This window comes from Manihot esculenta, chromosome 17 (assembly GCF_001659605.2).
Source record: "Manihot esculenta cultivar AM560-2 chromosome 17, M.esculenta_v8, whole genome shotgun sequence".
Classification (NCBI taxonomy): Eukaryota; Viridiplantae; Streptophyta; class Magnoliopsida; order Malpighiales; family Euphorbiaceae; genus Manihot; species Manihot esculenta.
In genome coordinates, this window is record NC_035177.2 from 24,239,800 (window position 1) to 24,250,049 (window position 10,250).

Genomic DNA, 10,250 nt, shown 5'->3' on the forward strand with positions numbered 1-10,250 from the left:
TTTATATTTTTATTGAGATTAAAATATTAAATATTGATTTTAATTTAATGATATTAAAATCATTTTAAAATTAATGTAGTTTCTAATTTGAGAGTTAATTAGACTTGAAGAAGTGGAGGAACTATTATGAGCAAAAATTCTATTAGCAAAATGATATTTAAAAGGAAAGTGGGGGGTTTAAACAAAGTGCTTGATAAAATGCCAAGTCTTTATTGGTAGTTTAGCAGTAGAAAAGATGATTGAGAATATAGAGGTGGCAAAGAAAGCAAGTCCACTTAGAGCCACTTTGTTTCATTGGATTGGGATATTCTTCCATATAATAAACATCCTTTCCTTTCAACCACCCTTAGACTTATTCTTAATTTACAAGTATTAAAAAAAAAAAAAAAAACACCTTAAAACTTATCTTAAGTTTTCTATGACACAATTTTGAATAATTTTAAAATTATAAAAATTAAATTTAAATCCTAGTTATAACTAAATAACAATAATAAAAAGACTTAAAACAACTAAAGTGATGTACACAATATTTAGAGTTGCTTGCCAATTATCCTTCCTCACATTTCACAATCAATGGGGTCACTTACGGTAGTTGGAAATGAAGAGTTGGAATGCTAAGTCATTGTCCGCTTCCGTTATTCCACATGTTTTTACAGTTTTAGACCATTCAAGTACCAAAAACATGTTTAGAGCAACAGGACACACCACCCAACAGGAACTATTTTTTCAGAGAATTTCAGACCATTTTGAGGCTTTTTCCTGCCCAATTATAAGCTAGTTATGTCTCTGAACCACGAAGCTGTAATGCTGAAAGAGCTTTCGAAAAATACACAAGTTCTTGAAATAGTGCAACTTGAAACAGGGGATGGAAGGAGGAAGCAGGAGATTCTAAGGAACACACGATGGAAAATTTTTGGGATAATTCTTCACATACAAACTAGTGGAAAAACTAACAAGTACCTTTTTTCATTATTATTTCTTATTCTTTAGAAAGCAAGAGTCATGTTAGGAAGATACAGTATAAGATTGCAGAATAAAACTCCAATGGCCTTTGTTTCTTTGTATTTTTCCCAATTTTGTCCATTGGCGTTGCTTCCAGCTTTATTCTACTACCCTTGCTTGGATAAAGAGAGCTCAGCTTTAAGCAATACAAGCTTACCCTAGAACAGCCCTGATGTCACATCAAACAAATTCACAATGGAAAGCCATTATTGCATATGCTTGTGTATGACCTGTCTGAGAACAGTACTCACCATATATTGCCAGATGAGGCACAGATAGTTCAATAATTTACAATCGCTGGTATTATAATTAAATAGCAATTCATAGATTGGCTCATATATTCAGTAGCCATTTTTCATACAATAATCGTCATCCTATATAATATCAACATGCATGCCATTTTGAGTAAATCATGATGTTGCATGATTGTTTAATATAATCATTAATCAGAATAATCCAATGGAGAGAAAATAGTAATTGATTATTCCTGCTGTGTCATTTGAGGAGTACATACAAACAAAATAAAGAGAAAAAAAGTTAGAAAAGGATGTAATATAATCCCAGCATGCCAATACTGCAAAATGTATCTGGTCAAATGACTATTTTTTATGCCTCCTATGACATCCAAAATGTACAACTGATAAATCAGGAATGAGCCCATCAAATAGAATCAGAAAGTTGCAGCTCTGAGATTATAAGCATCGGAAGCCAGTATATCAATATTTGGCCAGAGGAAAATCATTCATAAACAGCAACTGCAACCATTTCTTCTTGCTTAACCACTTTCATTTCTGGTTTCTCAATTCCTTGAATATCAGTTATTCTCAACTGGGTCAATTCCTGAAAAGCAGAGAACCATGGGTCAAGATAAAACAAAACCAAAATACTTGGTGTCTATTTGGCATCATGGTTTAAAGGCCAAAACTGTTTTTTTTGGGGAAAAATATCATTTTGAATATTGTTGAAAAAATCAGTTTGGAAAAAAGTTGTTTTTTATTTTAGACTTCTTACTAAAACTTATAAAATTTAATTTTAAATCCTTTTTAACACTAACTAATTAATATACTTAAAAAAGAGTTTTAGATAACTCATTGACCATTAAGGCCACACGATTTTTTTGTTAACTAAAATAATTGGAAGAAAAAAGAATGCACCAGTTAGCAAGAAAGTGATGGTTAAAGTAATGTCTTCCTACATATATATCTGACGCAAGCAAATTCAAGGCAAAATATCTAGTTAGAGCAATAAAATCTCACCAAAGGGAAATCTGCCTCTCTTTACACGCCAACTACTGTGTCTAAAATATCTTACATCCACAAGTTCAGCATAAGATCAAGTCCAAGCATAAACATTAATAAAATCACCTGCACATGAACCTGGAAGCAGTTAATATCTACAAGATATTATTTTGCGAAGTTAGAGGCAAAAATGGCCCAACACACGGTCTGTTACCACCACACCAGATTATCAAAGATCCAATTGTTTAATTTATAAATAATCATGCCTTATCTAAAGCGTAAGAATTTATTTTTTTAAGTGATTCATCTAGTCTCTGTGATAACCTTTCATCAATAATCAGCACCTTCACCAGGTGTTTTTTTGGTCAGGAATCACATAAACACCAATCAGCTCAAATCTCATGTATAGCGTCCACCTAATCTGAACAGTTTGGCTGCTAACCATATTAACGTTCCATCAGAACACCAAACACTTTCCCACTAAGACCAATTATGAGAGTGCAATTTATTAGAAACCTGCTTAGTGCACAGAAACAGACAGCAAGGGGATGGGATTTAAACCTGTCAGAGTTTGCATTAAAAAAATAAATGGGAAAAGAGAAAAAGGAAAGAACTGTATCTTTAATTTTATCTCCATTATCAAATGACATTTCTCTTCAATGGGCCTGTAAAAGTCTGGTTAGTCTTTGTTTGTTTATTTTTCCCCATTAATAAATTGGATGAAGAGAGGGTGAAAAAAGTAGTGGAGTCATTTTCTAAAAGAGAAAAAAGAAAGCAAAAGGGAAAAAAAAAAAAAATAGAAGTTTCAGGTCAGCCATGAAACTAAATACATCTGTTACCTATTGGGCAAAATGATCTTGAACTCATTTACTTGTTAGGTTACTCAGGTATAACTTTTGCAGGAAATGTTTGCCATAAAAAAGAAATATATATATATATATTGAAACTTGGGTTACAAATTCACTTACTATTGAAAGTTATAAATTTACCTCTGAATCTATGTGTATCAATTATGATCCTTTGAGTTTGTTGACAAAGTCACGTACTATTGAAAGTTATAAATTTACCTTTGAATCTATGTGTATCAATTATAATCCTTTGAGTTTGTTGACAAAGTCACGTACTATTGAAAGTTATAAATTTACCTCTGAATCTATGTGTATCAATTATGATCCTTTGAGTTTGTTGGAATCAGAGCCATAGGTTATTTGTATGGGAAATAATCTATTATTAAAAAATTTTGAAAGATTATGTTTTGGGTATGCCAATTGAACCCGTTTTAGCCAAAGTTTTGGGCGTCATAGGGTATAACAAGCAGTGACCGCGACATAATTCAAGATTTTTGAAAATTGATCATTTTTTGTGTAAATCAGCTAGTATAGTAAAATCAGATGATTCAGAGTTTTCGGAAATTAAAAGAATAATAAATAAAAATGAGTTAATATTGGAAGATTTTGTAAAAGTCATAGATGAGTGGGAAATTCCTAAAGTAGATAAGGAACAAATTTATAAAATCCCAAAGTTTAATGTTTTTAAAACAGATTATGTGATAAAAACTGAGGAAAGAGATTTTCAGTTAAGTAAATCTTTTGAAAAAATAATTCTGTTATCAGCAAAAACATTAAATCATCATAGAAGTAAAAAATATAAGTATATCCACATAGAATTAATTCAAGTAGGTATAAATCCAATAACAATAAGAGATAAAAGGCCAGAATAGATAGTAAATGATACCGTAGTCCAGAGTGAATTTCCGCAAAAAACGATGAGTAAAATATTACATGGAGATAAAGAAATAATTTGTGTACCATATAAAGTAGTTAAAGAAAATGATACAGATAAAAAAATAATGGAGCAAAATAATTTTAGTAATGCAAGTTTAATATGCATAGGAACCCAATTAAAAAAGATGAAAAAACTTTTAAAAAATAAACAGATAGAAGAAAAGGAGGAAGTAAAACCAAAAATTAAATTACATATTTTTAAACCATATCAAGTCTCTAGCTAAGTCAAAAAGAATTAAAAAATAATAAAAATAAATTTTTACAAAGTTTAAAAGATCAATTAAGCAAAGTAGAAACTTCTGAATCTAGTAAAAATATAGTATAGGAGACTCCACAGTCAAAAGTTATAAATGTAATAGAAGAAGAAGAATTAGAAACTGAAACCAACCAGATTCAGAAGATATAGAACAATTTGAAGTAAATCCTATATTGCATAAGGAAATAGTCAGTAGAGCACCGGACCTAAGATTATTAGATAAACCAAGTATTAATTCCCAATTTAAGTATAATGCTTCAACAGTTTATAAATGGAATATAGATGGACTATCTGAATATAATATATTAAGTTTATTGCAACAGATGACTATGGCAGCTAATGCATATAAAATACAGTCTTTTGCTTCAGATAGAGCAATAGCTGAGATTATTATAGCAGGTTTACGGGACAGTTACAAGGTTGATTATGGAATAGGCCAAGATAAAAAATGTAATGGTCAATATTCAAGGGATAAATCCAGAAGATACCATAAAAAGCAAGAAATATCTGCAACTAATAGGACTAAATTAAATATGATTGTATAAAGTTTAAAACAAGAAATAAAACAATTAAGTTGGAATTCACAGAAAAACCTAAAAAGAAAATTTTATATCTAATAAAAACACATTCTATTAGGACAATGGAAATAAATTCGATGATAAAATCTAAGACAGAAGATTTAAAAGATCTAAAAAATAATGTACATTTTAATAGAATTAAAAGCCAACTAGAAAAAGAATATATAAAGGAGAAAATAAAAAATTTAAAAAGATATATGGAAAAGGAACCACCCGAATGCTTTTTGGAATAGGAAACAGCATTTAGTAGATTTGCCATATCAAGAAAACTTTAATGAAAAACTATTTCAACTAAGGCTAGACCCATTCAAATGGCACCAGAATTACTGGAGCACTGTAAAAAAGAAATTAAAGAATTAGAAAATAAAAAATTAATAAGTAAATCAAGAAGTCATTGGTCATGTGCAGCTTTTTATGTTAATAAAAATGCAGAAATAGAAAGAGGTACACCAAGACTAGTCATAAATTATAAACCATGGAATACAGCATTAAAATGGATTAAGTATCCAATCCCTAATAAAAAAGATTTTTTAAATAGATTATATAATACAAATATTTTTAGTAAATTTGATATGAAGTCAGATTATTGGCAAATCCAAATTCACCCTAAAGATAGATATAAAACTGCATTTACAGTTCCATTTGGACAGTTTAAATGGAATGTAATGCCTTTTGGACTAAAAAAATGCACCGTCAGAATTTCAGAGAATAATGAATGATATCTGTAATCCTTATTCAAAATTTTATATAGTTTATATTGATGACGAATTAGTATTCAGCCAAAGTATAGAAGAACATTTTAAACATTTAAAAATATTCTGTATGGTCATAAAAAAGAATGGATTAGCACCAAGTAAAACTAAAATGAATCTATTTCAAACTAGAATTAGATTCTTAGGACATTATATAGAACAAGGTATTATCCAACTAATAGAAAGAACATTGGCATTTAGAGAAAAATTTCCTGATGAAATAACTAATAAAACCCAATTACAGAGATTTTTAGGTTGCCTAAACTATGTTATAGATTTTTATCTAAATTTAAATAGAATAATAAAACCATTACATGAAAGACTCAAGAAAAAATGTTGGATTATGGACTAAAGAGCATACTAGCATTATAAGACATATAAAGTCTTTAGTAAAGGAAATTCCTTATCTGTATATCCCAAATCCGAATGCATTCAAAATTGTAGAAATAGATGCTTCAGATCTAGGATATGGAGGGATTTTAAAATAAAAAATAGATGATAAAGAAAGGATAATCCAATTTACTTCAGGACATTGGAATTCAGCTCAATTAAATTATTCAACTATTAAAAAAGAAATTTTAAGTATTGTGATTTGTATAAATAAATTTCAGTCTGATTTGTGAAATCAAAAGTTTTTAGTAAGAATTGATTGTAAATCAGCTAAAGATGTTTTAAAAAAAGATGTAAAAAACATTGTCTCTAAACAGATTTTTGCTAGATGGCAAGTAATTTTAAGTATTTTGGATTTTGATATTGAATATATTAAAGGAAGTAGTAATAATATACCAGATTTTCTTACAAGAGAATTTTTAGAGAAAGATGGAAAGGAAGAAGAATAAATAGAAGGAAATAAAATCCAGTTTCAGTTTCACTACTAAAGCCCTTTCCGAGCATTCGGAAGAACTCAGTAAAACCACCGTAAAAACCCCAAGTATCAGATAAAAACCCAGAAGACCTAAAGAAATGGATAGAAGAATTAAGTAAATCGCCAGAAGTCATTAAAGCCCTGCAGAATATGGCGTCTTCTTCAGGAGACTCAGGTATGGCCTCTAAATCTAAAGCGATCGTACCCGCCTATTGTACGGCTAGTTTATCTCAAACGGTAGACGGTAAAGACTTATCAAATCCGTTGAAGGCTGTGGGTTTGCCAAAACTCCAATCTTCTCAAGGCTATAACACTAGTTTTCATAAATGGTTTTTAAAAGGTATTTCAGAAATTGAGATTGAAGTAGAAAATGGTTTTAACGACATAAATCCTTGGGAAGTCATCAGAAAATATTATCCTGAGAATTGGTATTTCGCGCCAAAAGATATTTTAAAACCTCAGGAATATTATCAAAGTATTTTGGAAGAAACAAGTTCGGTTAAAATAAAACACAATTTTGATAAAAATCATAAAGGCATAATAGCATACTCTTCCATTCAAATAAAACGGGTCATCCATCCAAAAGATTGGCCGACCTCGAGTTTATACAATGCATTATCATTTAAAGTTTTAAAAAAGTATTCTACCTCATATAATTATTTTGATTACATAGATGCATGGAGAAATGTTTTTTATATTCAAAACTCAACCACTACTCATTCATGGTTGATATATTTTGATCAACAGAGTATTAAAACCACTACCAGATTTCCAAAACGGTTTTTAAAATGGAGGCACTATAAGGGTATTACTAATGATATCCTATCACCAGAAGTACTCCAAGTATACCAGTATTCATCAACGGTAAAAAGAAGAAGCAGAACAGTGGCAGACAAGTCACTATTCATGAACAGTAAAATCCCCGTGAATCAACAGTAAAGCCCTTGTGACTCAATAGTAAAAGCTTAGAAATTTTCTATAAATAGGGAGCCTCTCCCCTTGTGAAGGGATGCATGTATTTTCTTCTCTCTCTATTTTCTCTATCTTCACATTTTCTCTGTAAATTCTCTCTAAACAATTCTCAGAAATCTTGTAAAATTCTCTCAAGTGTTATTAAATATAGTAAATTTTATTTTATATCTCTTACTTATATAAGTCCGTGTTGACGGCACATTTCTCTTCTCCTTCCACACCCACTTAATTCTGAGGATCCTAGATTAAGGTTGCAAGAGCCCTAGCCATAAAATAAATTTTATTATTTGATTTAGGTATGCTCTGGGTTGCGGCTTAGGCTGATCTTCCACATCAGAAAATTGTTTACTTGCTATAAATTTAATCATTTTATAATTTGAAGGCCAATGACTCTGAGAGGCCAGCAATATTATACTTTTTTGGTATATCGACTGGAAAACCAGACCTCTTCGATCCGGCAAACTGTTGTGCTGTAGAAGAAACATGGGTTATAAAGTCACGTACTATTGAAAGTTATAAATTTACCTCTGAATCTATGTGTATCAATTATGTTCCTTTGAGTTTGTTGGTAAAGTCACGTACTATTGAAAGTTATAAATTTATCTCTGAATCTATGTGTATCAATTATGATCCTTTGAGTTTGTTGACAAAGTCATGTACTATTGAAAGTTATAAATTTACCTCTGAATCTATGTGTATCAATTATGATCCTTTGAGTTTGTTGGTATCAGAGCATAGGTTATTTGCATGGGAAAGAATCCATTATTAAAAAATTTTGAAAGAGTATGTTTTGGGTATGCCAACTGAACCCGTTTTAGCCAAAGTTATGATCCTTTGAGTTTGTTGGTATCAAAGCCATAGGTTATTGCATGGGAAAGAATCCATTATTAAAAAATTTTGAAATAGTATATTTTGGGTATGCCAACTGAACCCGTTTTAGCCAAAATTTTAGGCGTCATAGGGTATACATTTTAATAGAATTAAAAGCCAACTAGAAAAAGAATATATAAAGGAGAAAATAAAAAATTTAAAAGGATATATGGAAAAGGAATTATGTGCAGACCACCCGAATGCTTTTTGGAATAGGAAACAGCATTTGGTAGATTTGCCATATGAAGAAAACTTTAATGAAAAAACTATTTCAACTAAGGCTAGACCCGTTCAAATGGCAACTGAATTACTGGAGAACTGTAAAATAGAAATTAAAGAATTAGAAGATAAAAAATTAATAAGTATATATATCAAATTGCCTCAATTAAAGAACATGTATGGTCTAAGCCCTTGCATTTTTGTAAATCCCTATGCATGTGAGCCCATGCAGTTTTTAGTGCATGCATATGAGAGAGAGTGTGAATGTGAGAAACAACGATAGAAACAGAAAGGGCTTAGATCTGTCAGACTTACAAAACCTTGGTCTGAATTTCTACTAATTCAAGAGCAGCTCATAGACTGCACCATAACACTGAGATATCACTTCTCATGCAAGTAGTTTCATGGTCACTAAAAAGCTGTCGACTTGTCCTCACGGTTGCAGTCCGTAATTAGAGTCGACACCCAGTTCTAATGAATGAGTTATCTATATATAATTCATTGAAATTTGTCTATATGCTTATAATATTAATTAGCATATTGGAAAATAATTAGCACTCTGATTGGACGGCAATTTGAATTTAATAGTCTTCAAGCAACATTACAGTGGCAAATTAACAAGAACAAATACAACTCACCTTGTCATTTACTTCACAGAATTTCAATCTCTAGGTGAAAATGCAATCTCCATTGCTCACCTGAAATTGATGTGAACCAATAAAGGAAAAACCAATATTATCTCAACATCTAAAGAAGACTAATGAGGGAGAGACAAGGAATGACATCAAATCAAATAAACCTGAACAACAGCGAAAACAAGATCGTAAGGTTCAAAGAACCGGTCGGTTTTCTGAAGTGGTCCAATCACCTTATATCCAATAGCGGCAGCTTCCATTTCCTTTTCCTTTTCCTTCTCCTCCGCCGAGTACTCTCCCCTCAAACCAGAACGCGTTGCCTCCTCTAAATTGATATCCTCGCCCACCGTCTCTTCACGTTCCTCTTCGTTTTCGCTTTCGCCGAGAGAATTTGACGAGAAATGGCGATGAAGGTGGTGAGGCAAAGAGTAAAACAAGGTGGAGTCAGCGTTAGTGGAAATGAGTGGGCAGCGTCGTGTGTAGGGTTCGAAGAGAGTAGAGCTATGGTTTCACGGGTTAGGGCGTGGAGACACCGACTATGCGCCATGGAGGGTCGTGGTTGGTCAGCGAGAGTGTGAAAAAACCCAAGTTCAGCCAATGCCCAGTGCAGTGTGCAGGGTTTAGCACACGTGGAAATGGGATTTTGAGGCGTTAGTTGAATGGGTTTCTCTTTTTTTTTTTTGTCTTAATAATTAATTCACCGCTTTGGGCTAATACGCTGTCGTTTGACTAACTACTGCTCCTCATTTATGACTATTGGAGCTCTTAATCGTAAGAGAGAAATATGAGAGAAATATGTCACCTTCATGAAAGTCTTGCTAAGTTGATTGGATTGTGGATGAAACTTTTTTCTTTAACATAATATTGAAAAAAAATATTTCCTTATGTACGATTCAATTCGCTCGATGTATAACTAGACGAATAAGTTGATGTTGTCAAATTATTTTCTTCTAAAACTCTTAATGCTAAAAGAAATTATTAACAATTAATTTAGCTTAATTTAACTCAAATAAGTCTAAGTGAGATTTTTTTTAAAAAAATATATATTAATTAAAAAATAATAAAATACAATTCTTTTA

At 31.3% G+C, this 10,250-nt stretch overlaps 1 long non-coding RNA gene across 1 annotated transcript; it reads right to left on the reverse strand.

Moving 5' to 3' along the window:
* Positions 1–1,464: 1,464 nt before the first annotated feature.
* LOC110604718 lies at positions 1,465–9,775 on the reverse strand. Its single transcript, XR_002486293.2, has 4 exons — positions 9,336–9,775; positions 9,175–9,234; positions 2,259–2,366; positions 1,465–1,842 (listed from the first exon to the last, which is right to left on the reverse strand). It is a non-coding gene; the product is annotated as an uncharacterized LOC110604718 (long non-coding RNA).
* Positions 9,776–10,250: the final 475 nt, after the last annotated feature.